Genomic DNA, 23,777 nt, shown 5'->3' on the forward strand with positions numbered 1-23,777 from the left:
GATCTGTATTCACTGATGGCATCTTTTATAAACACATCATGTATTCCACCTAAAGGTGCTGTGTGCTCTGAAAGAGCCAAATACATTAGCATTCCTCAACCATAACTTTTGAAGTCAGCATTTGACTATTTTTGCATTTCTTCCAGGTTGTAGTTAGACAACTCCTAATTCTATGGGGAAAGCAAAGACTATAAAATGCCAGAGCTCCACTCTGCTGAAATAACATTAGCGAAATATCAAGTCCTTTATGATGTCATGAGGGATTCCTTAATGTGACTATAGCCTCCTAATGACATCATAAAAAACAACTGCAACATCAGAAAACAGCCAAGGGTCATCAATCAGCCCATCCTCTCCCCTACTCACCAGGGGCAGCAGCCCAACTTGCTCCTATCTGCTTTTTACGAGCACTGCTGTCCGCTGAATAGCACACAGAGAAGAGACTAATAATCATACAAACATGAAGGAGAGCGGTCAATCATCACCTGAAATGTTCAGCACACCTGAGGGAAATCCGGGTGCTGTAGCCTGAAGAGTCTGCAAGCTTAGCATGTAGAAGAGACAACATGCCCCCCTGAGAGGTGACCTGGTGCTCTCTGGGCAGCAGGCAACACCAGTTAGCAACTCAGGCATTCTACAACGTGGAGAGAACGGGACTAAAAAATGAACCCTTTGCTTGCTCTCTTTGTGCTCTAGATGCAAACAAAGCTTCTTCCATATTGTCCATATTCCCATCTGCATGTCCCATATTACACAGACCACGCTGAAAGAAGGCCAGTGAAACAGGTGACAGTCCCAACGAGATGCAGGGACTACCAAATCCTCTGGCAAGAATGGAAACAGCCTCTTCCCCACGTCAAAGTGCAGTGCCTCACAGTTAAAGCCTCATTATGCTCTCTTATAAATACTTTGAAGTTTTCCAGGCATGGGGATGTCTCAAGGAGTTTCCCAGACTCATAAGAAGAAAACCCCAAGTGACAGATACTGTGGTCTCTAGAGGTTTCACAGTCACTCTTGGAAGGTGTTTAAAATGGAGCTTCTGCCAGGGCTGACCAAAGAAAAGGGTTTTCTTTGCCAGCTAAGAAGGGAAAGGATGTGGTTCCTTACCTTGTCCCTCATCATTTTCTGCAGTGTGCTCCTGAACGGGCAGGCTGCACTCAGAGTGCTTCACAGTGCAAGCAGGATTTCCTTCAGGTTCTCTCTCTTTTGTTCCGAAGAGCAGCTGAACGGGGCTCCCAGACACTTGGTTAGTTCAGGGACACCAGAGCCCAAGCGGATCATTCACAAGTCAGGGTGAAGTACGGAGCCAAGGAGCAGGCAGCGCTGCCAGCAGCCTGGAGAAACAAGACATTCAGTACTTTAATCTCAGTGTAACTCTGCCACTTGCAGATTATATAATCCCACTCTCAGGAGAGGGTGACTTGAGCAGCCTGTCACGCTCCATACACACATTTCCCATGTATGTTAATTGAGGTAGAAAGCTGTTGGGCAAATGAGCTCGTTGCACCAAAATGTTATTCCTTTTAGCAGGTCTGCTCCTTTCCTGGATCTCCAGTTCCCAAGCCTTGCTCTTTCAGACTGCACATTTCAGTTCCAGGCAAACGAGTGTGTTCACTGAGCTGATCAATTTTGGTTTAGCACGTTGACTTTTGCTTATATTTTAAGGCATGTTGTGCCTCAGAAGGAAATTCTTTTAAGTAGGTTTACTTCCACAGCAAGATTCCAATGGAAGGATTTGAAGCTGTATGTGGAGAAGGACTAACAAAAGAAGTATTTTTTTAACAGATATTAGCATCACTAAATCCTGCAGCACACTGCCCGATCACCTCACTCTAATACTATCCACGCAGTAAGTTTTATCACTTACTTCAGGCAGAAAGCACCATTGTAAGCACTGACCATATTTAATGTTACTATTTCTTATGTAATAAAATTCCCTTAGCTGCATGTTAGTCTTAAATAAAATCTGGGGTTTTGAGCATAGATTTCTGATTCCATGAAAAGAGGAGAATATATTAAATATAGGGAGGGAACGCTGGTGTCATAGTGCTTCTAAATTCACATATTTTACTTTCTTTAGACAAGTGAAGGAGGCTGAGATGAAGGAGAAGCCTACACAAATCACAATACCTGCAGTCTTCTGACAATCATTTGAGTCTGCATCTTTCTTTTGTAAAGGTAGGATCATCAACAGTGGAAATAGGGAGTAGATTAGAGATGGACTGGCTCTAAGGAGGCCATCGGCCTCTCTTCCTTCAGAAAAGTAGAGAATAGGAGAATATCATCTTTCCACATACAAACCTAACCACTAATTACAACTCAAGTCATACATTTCCAAGCCAAGCGCCATTCTGGGGTAGCCGATGGCAGTTTGCAACGGGAAAAGGAAGCTCCTCTAACAGCCTCTGATTTTTGAAAAGACAAACCTCATCCTCCTGAGCCTGCATTTGCCCATTCAAAATCATGCCCGAATTTTGAAATAAAGAAAAAAATGTGGCCAAATGTATGTCCCTGGGATTCTGCATGGGGTCTGAGGGGCATGGATGTGCGCTGTGCATCCAGCCATAGGATATTACAGGGCATTCTTACCTGTAACAGATGCCAAAGCGTTCTCCATCCAAATTCACCAAAGTTTTGCTCCATTTGTTGCCCCAGCAAAATTCTCCCAGTTCTGGTTTGGTAAACTTCTGCATCCAAGTCATTTCCCTTGCTCCTCAGGATCTCAGTCACACTTGTGCAATGCTGTCAACCATATCCAGAAGGCACGGAAGTGCTTGAGGTATTCCTGCAATTAGAATTTACAGGGGAAATAATCTCCTGATGATGCATAAAATCTCCAGTATAATTCAGTCTCTCAGAGAACAGCCAGGAAGATCATTCTGACACCAGTAACCACTCCAGTAATGTCAGCAGCCCTGACGCTCAAGGAGGAGATGAGCTAAGTGAAGCCAAGTCAAATTCAGGTAATTACTTTTCAGAGCAAAAACACATTTCCAAAAGCATATGCAAGCAGTTTTCATTGCTCCTTTTGACCATTCCCATGTATTATCAATGTCTGTTTGCACTTCATGTCAAAGTCAGGATAAGCTGAATATAAAGAACCAACCCAAAGCGATCCCCTTTCACAAGCAACCTGCAGGAAAATGTTTCCTTAAAGCGCCTCTAAACGAACCACATTCAGAAAATAAAGAACATGATGGCCTGCAAAAGCTGTGTGCTTGCTAGCCATATACTGCTTGAGCACAGTGTTCATAAAAGGGAAGCACAAAATACCCCAAATGGCTGTTGGGAGTGCTGGAGCCAAGTTAGAGGGAATAAAAATGGCCTAAACTTGCAGGTGAGGAAAACAGAGCCTTAGGAAGGTGTATGAGCTTAGAAATGCAGGAAGGCCTCTTAGGAGGAGAGTTCTGTGGAGATGACCTCTGTGATATCAGCCAAAGCAGGAAATGAACTAGGACTGTCAAGTGAGTCGCTCTGTAGATGATCTTATCTTAGCCAGAAGTCTTCCTTTTACACAAAATTTGACAGAGGAGATGGCTAATCCCACTGACAGACCATGAGGAAGACTGGGAGCTTGTTATCCATGCTGAGCACTCTCCACCTCGGGCTACAGAACTTCATCTAAGTTCATCTCACAACTCTAAGTACGGTCTTTGCATCAAAATCACCGATCACTTACGCTCCCCTGGCATCTTGCAGCATAACCTTAAGGAACCTGGTCAAACTTCATAGTTGGTCCAGCTTTGAGAGGGAGTCAAACCCAATGCATCTCTAAGTGCCTTAGAAGTGGAATGAACCTGTACTTCCATGATTCCAAAGTGGCTGAACAGAGATATTCCAGGAGAAGGGCTGGAGCAATCTGTGATGCTAGGCTGCTCCTTGCTCAAGGACCACTTTCCTCATGACCCAAGCTAGTTACCAACTCATATCCAAAGGACATTTGCTCAATCTGCTTGCCAGAGCTCACAAGACCAAGAAGGTATCTGGAAAAGCTAAAAGGACCTGAACAAGAGATAATGCATATCCAGAAGAGAAAACCACAGTGCTAAAACGTGGAAGCCTACTGAATATGAATTCCTGGTGAGATACACATTTTTATCTATAGGAATAGTATGTTGCAAAATCTTCAGTAGCCTTCAGAGGTTGCTCCCAGAGCAGCATGTGAGCCTGAGGACCATTAAAAGTCTCTGCTGGCAATGGGGCATCTCCTGTTGAGGCACAACATCTCTAATTTGGTCTGTGACAGTAAGAGAGGCAGCAGGAAGTGAAACCCATGCTGCTGGGTGTTAGAAATACCCAGGTCCTGCAATCCTCAACTATTCTTGACTTGTACCATCTTTTGGTTGGGACTGGATGAGCTTTAAGGGAAGCTCATCCAACTGCAGTGATCCTGAAAGACTGTTCTGAGAGGGCAGGTTCCATGCTCTTATCATGCCTATTCATATGCCCTAAGCCCTTCGCTCAGTTTCTACAGTAGGAGAAAAAATGGGCCATGTGATTAGTTCAGGCTTCCTTTTTATTAAATCAGATCCTCATGTGACTCCTTGACAGAACTGAATGATAGGATCAAGAGGTAACACTCCCTACACCTCAATTTGGAATGCCTTATTCTTGGGAAAACTCCTTCCATTACAAAGAGCCTGCTCAGATGAGCTGTGTTTAGTTTCCAGCTGACACGACAATTCTCTGTACGCTGTTGAGTAAGCCACTCGATCGAGTAAGCCACTTGATCTCCAGCTGCCTCAGTTGCCCATTCCTTCTCAGTGATGCTCTCACTTTGGGCAGCCACAGCACCCACTTGACTTCACCTCAAGGCACTATCATAACAGAAAATAAATATTAATTACAATTACGAGTGCTTGGACGTGCAGGGCAAACTGCGGCCTGCCTCTGGCTGTCATGAATATGAACTTTGAAACTACAGTTGTGTAAAACTCAAAACCACCACACACATTTATCAAAGACACCATCAGGCAGCAGCGACTCCATCGATTTTCCAGACTCACTGAACCATAGAACGGTGAGGGCTGGAAAGGACCTTAAGATCATAACTACTGTCACAGCCTTGCAAGGTGATTCCTGGTCATGCACTTTGTTTTGTATGTTATAAACCTGGCAAACACCATGGTATGAGAACTCTGTCAACGTGTCAGTTTACGTCAAACAAACCCCTCTGAACTCATGCCAAATATAAAGTCAAATGTTTTAATGGAGGTATTAATAATCTGTGAATACAAGTGAAAGCTAATGACATTTGTCTTTTATTGGTGCTAGTAATCAGTACTCTCTATATGCAGATGGCAAAACCCTGGTAAGCATTTGCTGGATTATTAGTGACTCTAGATCGGATATGGGCATCTTACTCAAAGGAGTACACAGAATTGTGGATACTCTGCCCTCTCCTCCCTATAAACATTTGTCAATTCACTCACCAGCTGCTGTTTGGTGTACACACATGCCCAGGCTAATGTTAGCTGAGGCTGCAATATAGCTACGTTAAATAATTTTATCTGATTTGTTGGATGATGGTATTTCTAATGGAAAACAACATGGTAATTTCAGAATGTTACTGATTAGATGAAAATGATATTGCATCAAAGTTACTTCCTTAATTTATTCTGAAAAAAACAAGAAGGATTTCTCTATTAAGATGCTTAATTAAAATCTATCTCTCGCCATACAAAATCTATACTTCAGGTCCTGCATGTCATGTCTGAAAAGAACAAAGGCTGATTAGCATCTTTTACACTCTGCTTTGCTTTTTGTCACTTACACATTCATTACAGCAACCGCAGCCAGGTTGCGAAGGTCTGAGAGAAAGGGTGCTAGTACACGGACTGCCTGAGCACAGGCAGAACAACGAGAGAATGCAGCCGAGCTTTTTAGGTTTATAAAGAAAAGGGGGGGAGTGGATGGAGCCCAGATGGGATTAGGGTGAGGGGTGATGGGGAACAGTTTGCACTTGGAGGGGATCTGTGGGAAACGCATCCCATAAATAAGGTCAGAGGCACTGATGCTGAAATCAAACTGCTCCGTCACTCTCCCACTTTCAGGGCTCCCTCCCAGACGTAGAAATAAAGTAGGGAAAAAGGCAACGTGAGCACCAGCAATACGGCACATACACACAGCACGTAAGTTTGCTTGCACGAACTCTCACCAACAGGCTCCTATGAATCACAGGCGAAGAAAAACTAAATTCCACCTCTTTCTCAGTGAAGCAGTGAATTACGCGTTGCTGAATTGTAAAAACCCAGATTTCCCAGCCCTTAGAGCCTCCTTCCTTAACATATTACCTGCAGGAAAGCCTGAGAGCTCGGAATCCACATTACTACACAGTAATGTAAATGTAATTTCATTTTTGTGTCTTAAAAAAGCAAAGTGCAACTAAAAAAGGAGATGTCTCCACACTGCAACAAAGGCAACACCAAGTTTATCTGACCGTACAGTCCCTTATAGAGAATAATTTCTTTTAGCCACATGCCACCTAATTTTGCTGCACTACATGTTTTACACATACACAGCTGAAGATCAGAACGTCTATTGTCTGATAACTCATTGCTCAATTAATTGGTTTGTGTTTAGCAAAGTGGCTATTTCTCAGTGGGGACTAACCACACACCGGCCATGAACTTTAAAGTAAACCCAATTATTAGCTAACAGTAAAGCAACAATCTGTAAGGCACCTTAAAGAATGCAAATCTTCATTGTGAGCTGCTGAATAGGAATGCACAAATAGAAAGATGTCAGCAGGTGAAGTTTCCTTGCACAGAGAAGTAAAATATGCACAAACGCAGCTTTCCCTCCACCTTCACAGCAGTAACAGTCTATTGAAGAGACAGACCTCAGGTTTTTTTTCCTCTCATCACTAAGAATGATACCCCGCTGGGTGTAATCAAGATCCATGAACTCAGGGCTTCAGGAGTGTGAATGCTGACATCCCAGGACTGGCCTTGTTTAGCTCTAAGAGTTTCAAATCTATGCTTGGCATCCCACACTGAGGCCTTGCACATCAGCCTGGGCTATTGATTCTCACTTCTAGCTTCATTTTTAGTTTTATTACCCTCACATCACTATACAGTAGTGAAGCATTCAGCTAAATTTAGGCCATTTATATCACATTTCAGTAAATAGGGAGTGGATGACTTAAAGCTGTAAAGCCAAGGTGTTGCACTGACAAGCAGTAAGAAAAGTGCTCTCACACCTCACAGCTTTCATCTCCCTCTAACCTGGTCTCACAGGCACCGTCAGAAACTCAGCCTGTCTGACAGAACTCCTCAGCATCTGTAAAACTTTCCTTTATTATAAGCAATCAAGCTGTAATTTTCATGTTATTTGACAATATTTTACCTGCATTCTCTCAGAATTCAAGTTCCCTTCTTTATTTGCCACATGCACATCACTCTGATAATCCCTCTTCTATATATTGATGTTCTTTTACGTATTTGCTGTTCATACGTTACGTACATCAAAATGCCATCAAATGCCAGGGCAGGAGCAACAAGATAGCTATATGTACTTATTCTGTGTGATTAATACTGAATGCAGCCTTGCTCATAATATTCTTGTGTATGATTTTACCTGTAAGTTATTACAAATGGTCTGAATATTTTCATTTCAAATTACCCTGAAGATGTCATAGTGTTTGCTTATTTCTAATATAAGTTTTTCTATCTGTCATCATTTGTCAGTGGTGTCTAGGGCAGAAAACATCCATCTGTACAAAGAGAATCCCCCTTGAAACAGTAAATGCTTTTAAAGCTGGGATGCTGTATTCAGGATTCTAACCTGAAGACCACTGAGCTTCTTGAAGAAGACACTGTGTTTTTTCTTCATTTATAGTCAAAATTCAGCCATAATCTGGCTTCTGAGGGAATGAAAAGAGATAAAAATATGACTGATTTAGATTGCAAGTTCTAGTGCTTTCCGTAATACACGGGGTTTTCATGCCCACATAAGTCTTTCTCAACATTCACATCATTTATGTGAATTTGGACTTTGTGCTTAAAACCAAACCTGCCCCCCCCCCCCAAACCCAGAAGATCCACCAGTGGGACCTCTTCAACCAGCACAGCCTGATCCTTTTCCTACCCTCTTAGATCATAACTCTAAGGCTTTTGATTCTCTTAGTCTTGAAACTATAAAAATCTTATTTCTATAAGCTCTTTTATTGTCACCCTCATAGCCAGTGGTGTCATTTTCATTCATATCATTCTGTAGGGATGTAAGAGGAAATGAACCAGACAGAACAGAGCTATAAATAAGATGCAGCTACCCTATTCCAAGTGCAGATTCAACAACATTCTTTTAAGCCCACAAAAATACAATTTGGGAATTATGGGAAGTTTTCTTCTTACTGGAGTTCTGAGATTAGCTTTCATGCAGTGGCCACCCTTTATTATTGACTTACGTGAATAAAAGCTGCATTTGCTGAGAAGTAGCTCTATGAGTACAAACAACAGAGCAAGCTCACACTGCATGTATACATTAGCTTATGCTTATGAGCAAAAGAACTTGAGAATCAGAGAATTCTCAAATACAAAGGATTCCACTTAGAATTACTTAAAATACTACTATAAAGAGCCTTCAGGCTAAAAAAAGGTATTCTCACAGCAAATGGATTACCACTGGTTTCTTAGAGGCTTGCTGAGCAACACCGTGGATTGTTTGCTTTACAGCAAGAGCATGATGTACAATACTGGTTACTTTCTAGCATGGAATTCTGGAAAAAAACCCCAAACTAAATGGACAATTGTCCACAGGGAGTTTTGCTGGGCTGATGAAACATTACAAATACCAGCTTTCTGTAACTCCTTAGGAACAAACTAGACCTACTGGTCTTCTGCCAGAGACACACTGGCAGCAGCTTTTACCTTCTCTCCAGCTGCCTAACAGGAGGGAGCTGGTTTAACCCAGACTCAGAGGTTGAGCTGCTTCTGCCCCAGCAGGGCAAAGCCACTGGAGAAAACACAGCAGCACGGCTTGGCTGGCTGCTCCACAGAGACCTGGTGCAGAGTCAAAGACAAGGCATTCATGGCACAGTCCTCCCCATGGCATCCCACCTTAACTTTCAGCCATAATAAAGGGACTTTCAGAGTCAGAGGAGCTTTAAGGTCCCTTCCAACCCACATTACAATTCTATGGTCACACTAGTGTCTGAGGCTGCAGTTATCTTTGTAGGAAGAGTAAGCTTCCAGGGGGCACACTTGTCTAAGTGGGGATACAAAAGGCACCCCTTCAGACATGAATCAGTCCCTCAGAACATCACTGCTGGCACTTAGTGATGAGTTGGAGCTGTGAAGACTCTAGGATTCGATAATTACAATAACCCATGGATTTGCTAAAGTAGAACTGATTCTATATTCTACGACCCTCTCCGAGCCATTCATCCTTTGAATTAGGGTAACCAGACAGAACTTAAAGCTAGAAGGAGTAGGCTGTGCTGAAATAAAGCATTAATGAAAATGAGGTTTTAACGATCTGGAGAGCAACCTGACAGTACAGCTAAAACCTCAGGGGAGCAGCAACAGTAACCCTGAGTGTCTCACCTGTAATTAAAGTGCTGATAAGCCCAGGTAATGCTGCTTATTAATATTCAATGCAAAAATAGGAGAGGAAGAGGCAAACATGGAATAACAATATTGGGTCTGACATCTCTCCATACCCACTTCCCATATCCCACGTAGAGAGCAGCATCTCTGACCTAGGCCAAGCCAAGCATTATGCTGCAAACTGCCACCAATGAGCCACAGTGGCCACGTTTTGTGGAAGTTTAAGGAAGGGGAATTTTCTGCTCTTGCTAATTTATTCTGGGAAGACGTTGGTATCTAAGGATGAGGTTTTTGTCACGTTATGCATCACTGAGACACTCCAGAGAGGAATGATATTAAAACCCCCCACGAACCGCTTGCTGCCCTAGGCATGTGCCTGTTTTGTTGCCAGTTTGTTTCATGCATAATGGCTCTGTTAGCTCTACAACCTGAAAATAAAGCAATGAAACACACTCTGCAGGGGCCTTTGGGACCCCCATGATGCTCCAGGAACAGGGAACCTCTCTGAGACCTATTACTGGCGATACTCTTTGACCTGTGAAGGCGTAAGTTCCACTACCAGCCAGGGTGGTGCCGAGCCATGGGGACGGGTGGAGGGCAGCTGCTGCAGTGTAACGTTAGACTGTTAAAGTAAGTTTAGATTAGATATTAGGAAGAAATTCTTTACTGTGACAACTTTCTGCTTATTTTTGACAGTAAAACCGTTAGAGATGATGCTATGACTAGAAATCTAGAGAGCATTTAGTGTGCAAGGATTCCAAATGTTAGCATTTCTCCTTTAGCCTCTTTTATGGGAACTATTAACTGTAATTTAAGCCCAAACTGTTAAAAGCAGTATCCAGATTTAAGGATTCTTTCATACCAATTAGAAATAATTTCTAGCTGCACTTCAATGGATAGGCTTTTACCTTTTGTTACAGTGGAAAATCACTCATCCGCTGTAGCACAGGACATCTGCATAGATTTGTTTCTTATTATCTTTAATGGTATTGGCAAATACAGAGTTAACACATTTCTGCTACATGTATCTGCAGTCGTTGGAATACCAGCTTCTAAGAAAATTCAAGTTTAAGTATTCGGTTAAACCAAAGTTACAATTTAATTAACATACTAGGAGAATATTCAAAGCTGATGTCACCTCATCACTCACACTACACTTGGAGGCATAAAGGAAGATCCTCCGACTTGACTCACAAGCAGAAATATCATCACTGCAATCTCTAACGTGCTGGAAGATGCTAACACATGAAAGGCCGACCTGGGCTTTCAAGAGAGTTTTCTCTCTGTTTTTAAGCTCTATTTTCACTCCCTTCCTGGACGTGTAACTGCGCACACAGAAAATACAACTCAGCACTGATAAAAAAAGACTCAATTATTTCAAAATCTTTGCCTACAGAGGAATAATGGTGAACAATGTTAAATACTCACCATTACACAATTTCACTGGTGGTCCCTGTCAACCACAAAGTTAACCTAAAATGGAGAGCTGAGTGATATTTTTCCCCCTGTGGTTTCTCTTCACTGACTCCCTGAATCGTGCAGTCAAGTCAGCTTGTGTGGGCTCTGACCTCTTAGTTCTCTGCAGGCCACAAGATCATGACCTTATGAAAACTGTTTCTCCTTTTTCTGCCACTGTGGATCACATTCTTAGCTTAGTGGAGAAGAAATCTTCCAGAGAGTCATCACCATTTGTGGACAAACCAACCCAACTATCAGATCAGAACAGCAAAGGCATCTTGTCTATCATTAGTTTGCATGCATATATTATAAAGAGCTTTTCCTGCTCTAAATGGCAAACTAAAAGGAAAAGGCTAAATGGTGGCCTGCTACAAGCACGGCTGTGCTGCGGGATGAGACTCACCCATGAGGGACGTGATGCAGGTCCTCTCCTGTATAATTGTGTCACATGCTTCAATTTTCCTGATGGCTTTGCGGTTAATGGACAATTTGGAAAGTTACTGCTGGGGAACCATCTGCCATCTCCCACCATCATGGCTTTGAAGAGTACTGCGGAGCCTTTATCATGTGAGGCTTCATCAGGTGATGTCCAAGCTGAGGCTGGGAGAGCCTCATCTGCTTTTCCTGGCTCAATAAACTTCCAAACTGGGTTCTAAAGGCTACAAAATGTAAGAACCGTAGATAGATTCACAACCTCCATACACCAAAGTTAGCTGATGTCCTCTGCTCCCTGTCCTATCACAGTGCTGCCCTGGAAGGGTAGCTTAGGGTAAAAACCCTGCATTCAAAAACCCCACAGGCAACTGTGGTGCCTCATGACTATGAAGAGATCAGGAGAAACATTTAGACCAGTGTTCTGCAGTGACCAAACCCATGTATTTTTGGATCCAAGTCTTTCTTCCTTCTCTCTCTTCCTTCTAAATACCAGTAGTTATCTGGGAAAGAAACCCCCATCACTAAGCTAATCATAATTTGTGCAGTTCTCAAGTTTTCTGGCATTTTAGGCAATAATGTTGGAAGTCCAACAGCTCTCTAGCAAGACCAGACTCTCCATTAATGTTAATGCAACTATCCCAAGAGGATTCACTCCAAAACCTCTGACTATATTCTGAAGGGAAAACTGGTGCTATGAGCACTGGGTTTATCTTTACTACCCTCCTTTTTTTCAGCTCCATTTCAGTGACCATATATAATCACAGAAACGTATTTTACATTCAGCCTTTATATCAGCCCCTGGCCCCTTTGGGCTGCTTCTAGCACCTCCCTACTCACTGCTCCAGCATATATTATAAAAGCAATTTTGGCCAACTGCTCCCACAAGAGTGGGCTATGTCAGTGCCTTGTGCTGATGCAGCCGGACAAAGGAAGGGGACTCTATTTGTGTTTCCCTCATGCCCGATGCACACCACCTCAAAGAAATTGCTTTCAAGTGCTTCACTTTGATGAGGGGAACACAACTTCTGTTTTCTTTGGGTTGGGTTTTTTTTTGCCTTGAAAAGTTATGAAGATTTTTGCACCAGGAGCTGTATGTACTTACAGTGAACACGAGGAGTGTGCAAACCTTCAAGTCAATTCGGCTCCTCCATGCTCCTTCCATGCATAAAGAAGACACCAACTGAATTTAGTTTGCTCTTTGTTGCACACAGGTGAACAGGCTGGTGACCACTTCAGTACGAGCACAGCTCCTTTAGAAACGCTTTTAATACTGCAGCAGCACACATTTAAATGCATGCACAGTGATTTTTGCAGTAGAACTCAAGAAATCAGCTTAAAACAAGCATGTGGGATGACTGGAAGAAAGGCTGAAATAAGCAGAAACACACTCATGTCAAGAGACTCCAGAACTGTGACACCAGGTAATTAAACGTTTAGCTCAGCAGTAGTCATTTTTTCCCCTTTTTAGTTCTTTCACATGGCATCAGTATTGCACTGCAGAAATGACTGGTTTTCAGACACCATCATTCCATGTGGGACGTTTGCCTTAACCTGGTTGACAAAATATTTCATAATTCAAAGGGGTTTTGGTGGATTTTTCCCACACATCTATGGGGCTTTAACGCCACTACTTCCGTTTGCAAGAAGCCAGGTACCTTCCCTGTATTCATAGAATCACAGAATAGTTAGGGTTGGAAAGGACCTTAAGATCATCCAGTTCCACCCCCCCTGCCACGGGCACGGACACCTCACACTAAACCATCTCACCCAAGGCTCCGTCCAACCTGGCCTTGAACACCGCCAGGGATGGAGCATTCACAACCTCCCTGGGCAACCCATTCCAGTGCCTCACCACCCTCACAGGAAAGAATTTCCTCCTTATATCCAATCTAAACTTCCCCTGGTTAAGTTTTAACCCGTTACCCCTTGTCCTCAGAGTGCTGTAAAAACAAGCTGTACAGAAGGCAGGCTCCCAGCAAAAGCTGGACTGTAAAACATAACAGAGAAAGGCTGGAAACATGCAGCTTGTAGTTATGCCTGTAACAAAAACTTACCACAGGTACTGTAGAACACACAGGTATCAGTGATAGTAATGGAGAGGTCATCTTTATATGGGAAATTATGTTACATGGATCTTTCTTTGTCCCCCAAACTATTTGAGCTGAAAATGCATTTAATAGAAACATGGGATTTAGAATTCGAGTACGTTACAGTAGGATGATTGGATGTAGAATCCTCCCAGCTTTGTTTCTCATTTTCACTTTAAACCATTTTGTGTTTCTTTCCATTCTGGCTTTACTGTCTCCAGTCCTGCAAGCCAGCTGCCAAATCTCCCCATTTGTGGGCCAAATGGAGTCATGAGAGCCCTTTCATATGTGTATTGTGCTGTCATACCTCCACACTGTCTCCTCCTTCTATCAGTAGAAGCAAGCTTGCAGCACAGCACTCGAAGAGAATGTTGCCTCTGGCACATTCAACAGGAGTTGGTAATGTCAAGGAAAGATCACTGAGCAGGGCAGAAAGCCTGGCTCTCCTCTCCAGTGTTACAAATACATGGTGAAAGCGCAGGATGAGTTTTGCATTACTCAATAAAACTGTTTTGGAGAGGACCACAGAAATTGAGAAGTGCTACGTCAAGATTTTACACATGCTCTGAAACGCAGGGGAATGATGGGCTGGTTGATGAACAAAAGGAGTCAACAGGGATTTCCTCTTAGCACAGCAGTATTCAGCATGCTACACTAGTCCTTCAAACACTGTCTCAGACTTGCCCTCCTTTGGCATTTGGAAGCAAACCGGCCTTCGGATGCTAGGGCAGAGACATAAATACTTGATCTGCTCCGACTCCTGAGAGCTCCACGTTTCTTCCAGTACCAACAAGAGGACTTTTTCCTATTGATTGCTTCTTGCAATTGAGCTTACCAAATAGAACTTCCCTCAAATGATTCTTCCAAGTAATCTGATAGAAAACTAACCTTGTTATATTTATTGACAGAACATTGAAATAAATATTATAGGTCTGCAGGGAATGTTTCAGGTCATTGATTAGTTTTTTTTTAAAGGAACTAACAAATGCACTGTATCCCCGTTGGTAAATTATGCTGGGAATAATCGGAAAAAATGCTTACCTTGTTCAAACTGCATCTCAAACCCAACTTCTTCCCGTCCCCAAAGAGCAGGCACCCTTTGAATAAATGTGATCTTGAGCAAACAATTTGCAATTTTAATTGTTTGCAGAATTCTCCTTGTGCAGGAAAGGAAAAGAAACCAGTTTGTGCCTTTACCTGCAGCAGGGAGAAGATGTGAAGTTTGGAACACGTCATTTGTTTCTCAGGAATGGGAAGGGTGCGGAATCAGCCACTGGTAGTTTAATACATTTCACTGAAACTTTTAGTATCCTTCACTACTTGTTTCTACCATGAAAAGCTTTTTACAAATAAGGCAACGCTCAGATGCTTACATGAGGTTTTGTCTCTTCAACAGCACGACTTGAAGAGCCACCATCCACAAATAGCCAAAGAGATGCTTTTGCAAGACTTAGATTCAGTCAAATAAGCTCCGAGGGCAGGTTCTCTGACTTCCTAGAGACAATCATTCGAAGTAACAGGAGATGATAAATGCAAATGTATTAGAGCACAATGCCACAGAGCTCCCCAAAACACTGTCACTTGCATTATCCGAACAGCCTGACATCACCTATTTCACTATGAGGACCTAACAAGACACTAATGTTTTTAGAGGCTTTAAAACCTGAAACTAGACCTTGAACACAAACAAACAGGAAAAAACCCCAACCCAACCAACCAAAGGATCCTACAGTTAAAGCTCAGACCACTTGTGAAAGCTCACTGCGGACATGCTACGAGCTGCATCTCAGTTTTATTCACCTTGAGGGTCCCTCACCGAGTCAAAAGCATTGCCACAACTGTGAGGAAGCTTTCTGTGATTAGAAGACCAAGGCCTAGTTTGACCAGGGATAGAATATGATTATACTCCTCCCACAGGACCAAGCATGAACCTCATCTGTATATGGCTTCTAGCTAAAGAGCACTGCTACTGAAAGTAACTTATTCCTTGCCAGGGGTTATATCCAGTGTCTTTTCTGTGGACATCATGTATAAAGCTTTTGTACACTACTGAAAAAAGAGACATGTGAAGCCTTCTGGATAGGATCTGCTCATGAGGAACTGCAGGATTCTTTTCAGCTCTATTCACTGTTAGAGCTCTACTGACTGAGCATGCAGACTCCGAATTCTTGCCATAAAGAATCATTTCATACAAGTTCTGCAGCAACAGTAATGTCTTCCCAGCATACTGGGTTTTGATTAACCTCGGAGAGCATTTATGTATTCACACTGTCCAGGAGGGTTACATGGAGATTAAGCCACTGCTTTTGATGGAACTTTTCCTACTGACATTGTACAACTATTCAAAGGGATAAACACTTATGAAGAGAGGAAAATTAAAAGTACCTCTTACTGGCAAAGCTGGTCATCATTTGGTGCTCATGGCTCCTGGTACCCACTGACTGTCCCTCCTGGAGAGGCATATGGCTTTCCCAAATATTACTAAATGCTTTTTTAATGGTCCCAGTGGAAATGGTTTAGAAACAAACACGAGCACAGTTTCTTACTGCTGGATGCCTTGTGTCTGTTCGTTCAATATGTGTGTTCACACACATGCACAGGGGAATGCCCTACTCCATTTAAGACAGCAGAAACTCTCTGCACTGTGTTTTACTCTGTGAAGGGTTACGTGTACTTTGTGGAGGGTTAGTATAAGAAGAAATGGAGAACAGTATGGTCACTGTTTCTAAAGCCCTTTTCTGTTCCTTAAGTAAAGGACCACAGTCTTCTCACAAGCAGCGTGCAGACTTGCTTCATGTATTGACTTGAGCATGTACTGACTATCAGTGCACAACAGCATAACGTGTCCTTTGTAAAACCAGAAATCCTTCAAGATCTATGCATGAACTTTTAACAACTATATTTACTGGAAAATGCAGAATAGCTCCAGTTGGAAAGGGACTACAACGATCATCTACTCCAAATGTTACCTGGTCTGAGAAGGAAGTCTCAGGGAAGCGGTATAACCAAGATGTACTTTGGGCCTTGCACACTGCCACCTCGTGGTAATTCAGCCCCAAATTCTAGAACTACATGAGCCCCAGACGCTAAACGTTCTTTTGAATATGAAAAGGCAACAGCATTTCCTGGCATCACCTCCTAGAAACACCAGTGAGCCAAAATAAGCATGTAAGTTATACAAACCCTGGTGCTGCTTTCTGCTTTAAAGGAGCTGTTCTTATTGCATCACGTAGTGGCTGCCTCAAAAGACCAACTCACTAATATCAGGCTTTCCCATACACAGACAGCATCTGTTACACTGAGGGTCTGTGAATTCCTACAGCACCATTCATGATGGAGTCATTAAGAGGGCTGGATACTGAAAGGTAGATCATCATTTAAAATGCCATTTTAGATGAAGCTAAATTGAAGCAAGGCAGTCAAATGACTTCCAAACTCCCAGATGGGTAGGAAAAGAAACAGGAATCACTGAAGCCGACTGTGGTAACATTTACACTACACCAAACCTGTGTTAACTACAGTGAATTTGAATAACAGAGACTAATAACATACACACAAGACAGACTGCAGTAACCACAGAAACACTGCGGCCCCTAGATGCTGCCCACCCTGGTTCAATTCTTCTCCTGCAGGAATTGGTCCACTCATTTTTGAGAACACGTGGATTACAACTTGAGGAAAAAGAGAAAATCCTTTGGTGTGAACTGGCACAATTCCATGGACTCTGTTGGGAGATACCCAGGTCTGCAGCAGGGAGTGAACTGCATCAGCGTGTTCAACAAAGAGAACTCGCCCTTGGTGTGTTTAAGAAAGACCAACATCTGGGCAACAGTATCAGTTTAGGTATGTATTTACCCAAGTTTTCCACGGTGTCTTGCTCCCCTCTCTTTCAAAGGCAATTCACAAGAGTTGTTCAAATGATCAAAGACAGCCATTGCCACTTTCTTCTCACTAGAAAAGGCAGCATTGGCTACAAGTCCAATACTTTTTGCAATGCTTTTTCTCACAGCAGTTTTGGGGTGATGTGAGCTGCAACTTGCACACGGAGTTAATCACACTGCTGCACATTTTGCTTTCCAGAACCTCGGGTAATTGGCAGCACAAGGCAACCCTTTATAATGTAATACCTTATGCTGGGCCACCATACTGTGAGACCACAGAGTTGATAACTCACCTACCAGGAGCTGACAGACTACACTGGAAATTGGAAGGGAGGGAAGGGAAAAAAAAAGAGGGGGGGAAATAAAGAAAGAAAGAGGGGGAGGGAGACAGAGAAATACATTTTTAAAGATAACCTGGAGGCAAATATAATATTTATACTTATTTATCCTCACAGCACAATCATAAGCCCCAAAACATGTCTAATGAGGTGGAATTGCAAAATGGCCATGAGTCCTCCTTACTTGGCTTCTCAGTGGTCTCTTAGCAGTCACATGGATCTGTATTTTTCAACTATGTGACTGCTGCAGGCAAAACTCCTCTAAGTAAGAGCGAGAGTCACAGCAAGTCCTTAACTCCCAGTGGTATTCAGCCACAAAAATGCCAACCTAGGGAAAATGAGAAGACAGGCAAAAAAAGTTGCAGGGGCAATTAAGCTCTGCAGACAACTGCACTTAATGCTTGGCTCACATCTGCAGGGCGTCCTCTGCTCCGATGAACTTTCATTCACAGCTTCCCTCAACTCTTTGAATGGCCTCAACCCTTCGAGCCTCCATAAAGAATCAGAAATATGAAAGAAATCAAAACATGTCAGAGAGTTCTTCAATGTCATTACAGAGGAACAAGCCTCAACTTGGTCAATATTGTGCCTTCCACCTGTCTTTTAGCAGATTCCAGCTTTATTTCAAGCCTTTTTAGAAAATATGTGATACTTCTAAAACTATTATCCTTGCTTCTACTCTGAATCTACCCTCTTCTAGTTTAAAGCCATTCCCCCTTGTCCTGTCACTACCTGCCCCTATCAAAAGCCCTTCTCCAGGGTTCTTGTAGCCCCTTTAGGCACTGAAGCTGCTCTAAGGTCTCCCTTTAAGGAGCCTTCTCTTCTCCAGGCTGAACCAGGCCAGCTCTCTCAGCCTGGCTCCAGAGCAGAGCTGCTCCAGCCCTCTGATCATTTTTGTTCTTTCTTAAATGTCCATTTTTTGTAGATGTCAGATTTGCAGCACTTTAGAACCAAAAACATTCCCTCCCCAACACAAAACTACCTGTAGGGCATCTTTGGCATTACAGATGCACCAGGGTCTAAGCTGAGCCAGCTGACCACCACTTACTTGAACACCGTGGTTCTGAGGAGCCTCTTTTCCTCACTGCATTGCAATCTGTTGCAGGTTCAGCTATATCAAAAGCAGAAATTAATACTACTAAGGGCTGTAGAAGTCAGTGTGAAGCTACTTTTAAAACTATTGCATGAATGACTCACTCATATGGAACAGACAGACTGCAATAAAACAGACCCCCAAGAGGTGCCATGTCATAACGCTGTGCACTGAAAAGATGCTCTCTGATCTCTCTTCATACTGGGTGTCACAATTACATTTTGTAATCAGTAAGCTTAGTATCTTTCAGACTTTATCTGACATTGCAGATTTCCCTCCGTTTCCCATCCAATTCAGTTACTGAAAGTCAGTAGGAATAAACTTTATCCTTTCTCTTTGGAAAGCAACAAAAACGTTCTCTTTGAACATTGTTTTTTAGATATTTATGTAACTAAACAATAAAGACAGCGGTGAACGTACATCATTCTGATACAGAGCTGGCTTGAATTCCTGAGAGGTACAGAACGACCTGCTGTGTAATATAACAGCCTGAAACTGGGTGCTGGTTTATAATGTTTATAACTAAAGGAATACTTAACTGCTTGATGGGATACGACAAATCAGCTTTTACATCTATTTGTGATCTCTGGTAGGAAACAGCGTACTACACGACCAGAGCCAATAATTCAGCTTAATCTGTTTGATTCATTCACTGTGGCTTTCACTTCTAAGACATAATTTCAAATCTAGCCCTGACCAACGTGACAGAAAATCTTTGTGATCTGAGTCACAGGAAGGGTCACAGTTACAGAATTTCCTAAGCTTTAGTCTGATTCAAAGGACAGAAGCCCAAAATGTGGAATAAGCAAACAGTCACAACACCCACAGCCATGAAATCTCCAAGTATCCTTGATCCTCCTATGCAACACAGCATTGCTGACTGGGATCCTAAAAACCTAATGAAGAAAACCCATGCAGCTCCAGCACAGACACAAGCCTGCTTGTTCTCACACCCCTTTCCCACAGCCCCATGACAAGTGGATGGTGCGGTGGGGTTAGATGATGCTCAGCTGCTGTTCCCAATGCACTACAGAGATCCCCAGGTAGTTAACTTGTGACATTCCCACCTGTGTCTGGGGAGCTGACCTTTTCAAGCCAGCATGGCTGGCAGCTGTGACACAGGTTACATCTCTTCAGTGCAAAGCCTGTGACAGTCACTTGACCCTTCTCAGCAGTGAGCAAATGCATTGTCTGTGGCCAGAGAGGGGAAAACGCAGCCTCTCTGCTTTATGGATTCCTCACCCTATATACACTGAGCCATTTGTCTTCGCCTGTGTGCCCCACGTACAGTCATATTTATGTACCTGTGGGGGCTGTAAGGAGCTTATTTATTATTTGTTTTCATTTAATGATCTCTGTCATTCTCCCCTAGGAATACCCATACATGCTATGCAAATCATATTAAGCCCCTGGCAATAGTGAGAATGCCTTGAGCAGTAATATCTGGTACATTAGCTCTTTGAATGCAGGCAACTTGGTTACTGAACTAAGTCCTTCCCTGCACTTCCCCCCCCCAGCCACCCTCATTTGCTGATAGTGTAATTCCCCTCCCTAACTCACAGTCTTTTCTAGGAACTGGTTAGGGCTTGCTCCAGGCTGCTTTTCCCCCTAATAACAGCACTGAGGCCAGTGCTTTCCTAGTAGTGGTCTGTGACCCCCATCTCTGGATGGAGGCCGATTTGCACGCCAAGAGCTTACAATGGCACACCAGGGGAAGAAAAGCGAATCAAACAGTTCTCTAGCAACTACCTTTAATTTTGGCCATGACTTGGGATGATGTGGGCACTGCATGACCAAGCATCTGAAACAAGATGGTGAAAGAAGAGGTCAACAAATCATAGTTAACCCCTATGACAAAAGAGCATCCATAACATGGTGAGAAAGTGTGAGAATCGACCTAACCAGAGCACTGCAGAAGCTTGTGCACAGTGGTCTGACCCTGGCACTTAGAAATGTGTGTTTCTTTGCAATGACTTCTCCTATAATCTTTGCCAGCTCACTTACCCTTTCTAAATCTCATTTTCATAGCTGTGATACAGGGATAAACCCCCCAGTCACTGCTGTAGAAATGAGGGAGGTCTGAACTGCAAACAAAACCATGATCATCATAAAAATCACTGCTTTTGTTAAGGGAAAAATTTGATGTTTCTCATAACCCCTTGTCATGAGCTTTCCAGTGCCCAGCATGTGACAGCCTTGCTAAAAGTCAGGTCTAACAAGTCAAATAGCACTTTCAAATGCATTATTTTGAAAACACATACTACATTTCAACTTATCCTTCATTATCCTTATCCCTGTCTCCTTTTAGCTCTCTGCATTGCTGCTTTGCTATTCTAGTCCACATGATCTGCACTTTGATTAATTAATGTATTCTGATTATTTAACTCCTTTTTCATTTTTCCATATTCTTCTTCCTTGATTTTTCTTCCCTTATCTCCCTTTCAGTCTTTTCTTTGCATCTCTTTCTATTTCTGCTCTCAAGTAATGGTTTTTCTTTTCATCTCTGCTTCTTCCATTTATTATCTTCATATATGGAAAAATATACACTAATACCTCCAGGGAAAATAATCCACAATGCAGACACTCAGTGAGAGACAGAGGAGATCCAAAGAAGCTGCAGTGCTGAAAGAGATCTCGCAGAGACAGCAAACTGAAGATTAGATATGGGTTTGCAAGAAGATAGGGCTACAGGAAAGGCTAATGAAATCTTGTCAACATATGCAGAGGCATCACCTTGTGTTACAGACCAGAGAGATTTAAATCCAGCCTTATAGGGATTTCTTGTTAGCTCATATGGAATACTGCATTAGGCTGTGGGTAATATGTTGCCTTAGCAATATACCTGTCTATCCAGGTATTTATATTGTCTGTATTGCCAATATTCAGCGCAGAACTGACAACAACCTAAAGGGAATTCAGAGAGGATCCACAGAAAACCAAGAAGCAGCTGAAAGAAGAACTGCAAAAACCGATGGGAAATGCTGACCAGCACTCTTAGCTTGGTCAGGAAGGGGTTAAAGAGCTTGCAAGAAAAGGGGCAAATACAGACTATATCTGATTAGCAAGGAGGGAGAAACGCATTTGCACACCACGCACAAAGAGATGAAATGAAACCAGGAGAACACAGGTTAAATTTCATGAAAAACCTGAGGTTGTGGAAGAGCATCCCAGGTTAAGAGCCACCACTCGGCACTTCAATGGCACGACACAGATGTTATGCTTTCTTTAACTGTCCCCAGCCATGCGCTGAGACGCTGCACTTCACAAGACGTTTCCATCAGAAACAGTCACTTTCAGTTTAACTTGCACCAGGTATTAAAAACTCTTTCCAAAATAGCTCAGTCAACAAGGACTTCTTCCAGACAGACTCTCACAGCAACCACCACAGGATAAAACCCTGGACCTTATCTTCCATTCAGCAGCACTCATGTTGTTCGAGACGCACGCTCAACCTCGAAGCACAACGAGCTTTCTCTGCGACTTGACCATGCTGTAAGTCAGTGCTGATAAAAATACACTACAAATAATTAACAGTCATTTAAATATTCATATCTGGGGGGGGCAAGGCCTTTTATCAGCCACTTGAAGATACGGTAGTGAACCCTGATACATTTCACCAAGGTTAACTTTATCCTAAAGATGCTACCCTAGTGCATAGAGTACTAAGACATCAGAACGGCCATTGGACAGTTTATACCTCTAATATTCTTACTTGATATACTACAACTTCAGAAATGGTTGATTCATATGAGAAAGCTTTAAAAAATATTGGAAGCATTCACTTCATTTGACTAATGCTGATATGACACATTTATATATATCTTTTAAAAGCATTCGCTCCCCGTTTTTCTACCCAGGAAAGCGATTTTTCTTCCACAGCATTGGAAACGTCACCTCAAATTATCACTTGAAGGTAGAACTGCTCCTGAGCCAAATGATACTGTATAGAACTGCAAACATTGTCTCCCCCAGGTGACTTTAGGATTTCCTTTCCTGTAAGCGTTCAGATCTGTGCTTTTGCCTCTGGAGCTGAACGCAAAGCCAGTGGTGAGTGTATGCTATCCTACCCATATGCACATGTAACTTGGCATTAACATGATCTGTACCCACACAGTGATAAACTAAACAAAAGAACTCTTGAGTCTAAATATAGAAGTGATGCTGGAGAAAGCTCTGTGAACCTCCCTCTGCATGTAGTCTTACTGAGAGACTCCTCTCCCCGGGTGAGTTTGCAATACTGACAATGAATCGGATTCAGTGGTGCTATTAACCCCCTACTATGAAAAGGCAATAGGAAAACGTTCCTAAGTGCTCTGGAAAAAAAGCCACAATGAGCTAATAGTTGTTTGGCTTGGGTTTTTTTTTAGGTCTGGAATGCAGAAAGTAAGATTTTATAAATGGGAAAAGTCAATGTTCAATAGCTATGTTAGTTCATTTGCATTTCTCATCTGTAATATCGACTACTCAGGCTTTTCTCCTTAAATAAACGGTCTGCTGCCTTTCAGTTCGGGTTAAATTTATTTACTCAAGTATACAAGACAGACCCAGTAGCTAGAGTAAGGAGGCATGGTTAATCTACAGCCTGTGATACCATTGAATACTTGGCTCTTGCAAAACCAACCCCAAACAAACAGAAAACCAAAACCAGTTCCTGAGAGAAATCATTTCGTGTCCTGAAATACTGATTTCTTCATCCTCCAGTTGCAGAGGCTGAGCAGTAATAAATGCAATCAGGTTTCCAACAAGGAAATTCATCACGAGTGCCATTTCCAATTGATTTGGCACGAGTTGTCCAGGGCAGTTCAGCAACACTGCTCCAGCTCTTGGCATCTGACAGCCGTGTATTCGTGCCCTAGTCCTGCACATGAGGACTTGGAGGCACATTAAAAAGCCTGCAGTTCTCAGTGCACTTCAGGAAGGACTTCACTCACCTCTTT

General features: G+C 42.7%; 1 long non-coding RNA gene across 1 annotated transcript; it reads right to left on the reverse strand.

Annotated features, from left to right (window-relative positions):
• Positions 1 to 866: 866 nt before the first annotated feature.
• LOC130596205 (uncharacterized) lies at positions 867 to 18,137 on the reverse strand. The gene is made up of 3 exons (XR_008971488.1): positions 17,932 to 18,137; positions 2,590 to 2,785; positions 867 to 1,334 (listed from the first exon to the last, which is right to left on the reverse strand). It is a non-coding gene; the product is annotated as an uncharacterized LOC130596205 (long non-coding RNA).
• Positions 18,138 to 23,777: the final 5,640 nt, after the last annotated feature.

This window comes from Pezoporus wallicus, unplaced genomic scaffold (genome assembly GCF_028554395.1).
Source record: "Pezoporus wallicus isolate ANWC-B61680 ecotype Strahan unplaced genomic scaffold, APGP_CSIRO_Pwel_v1 contig_8232, whole genome shotgun sequence".
Lineage (NCBI taxonomy): Eukaryota > Metazoa > Chordata > Aves > Psittaciformes > Psittacidae > Pezoporus > Pezoporus wallicus.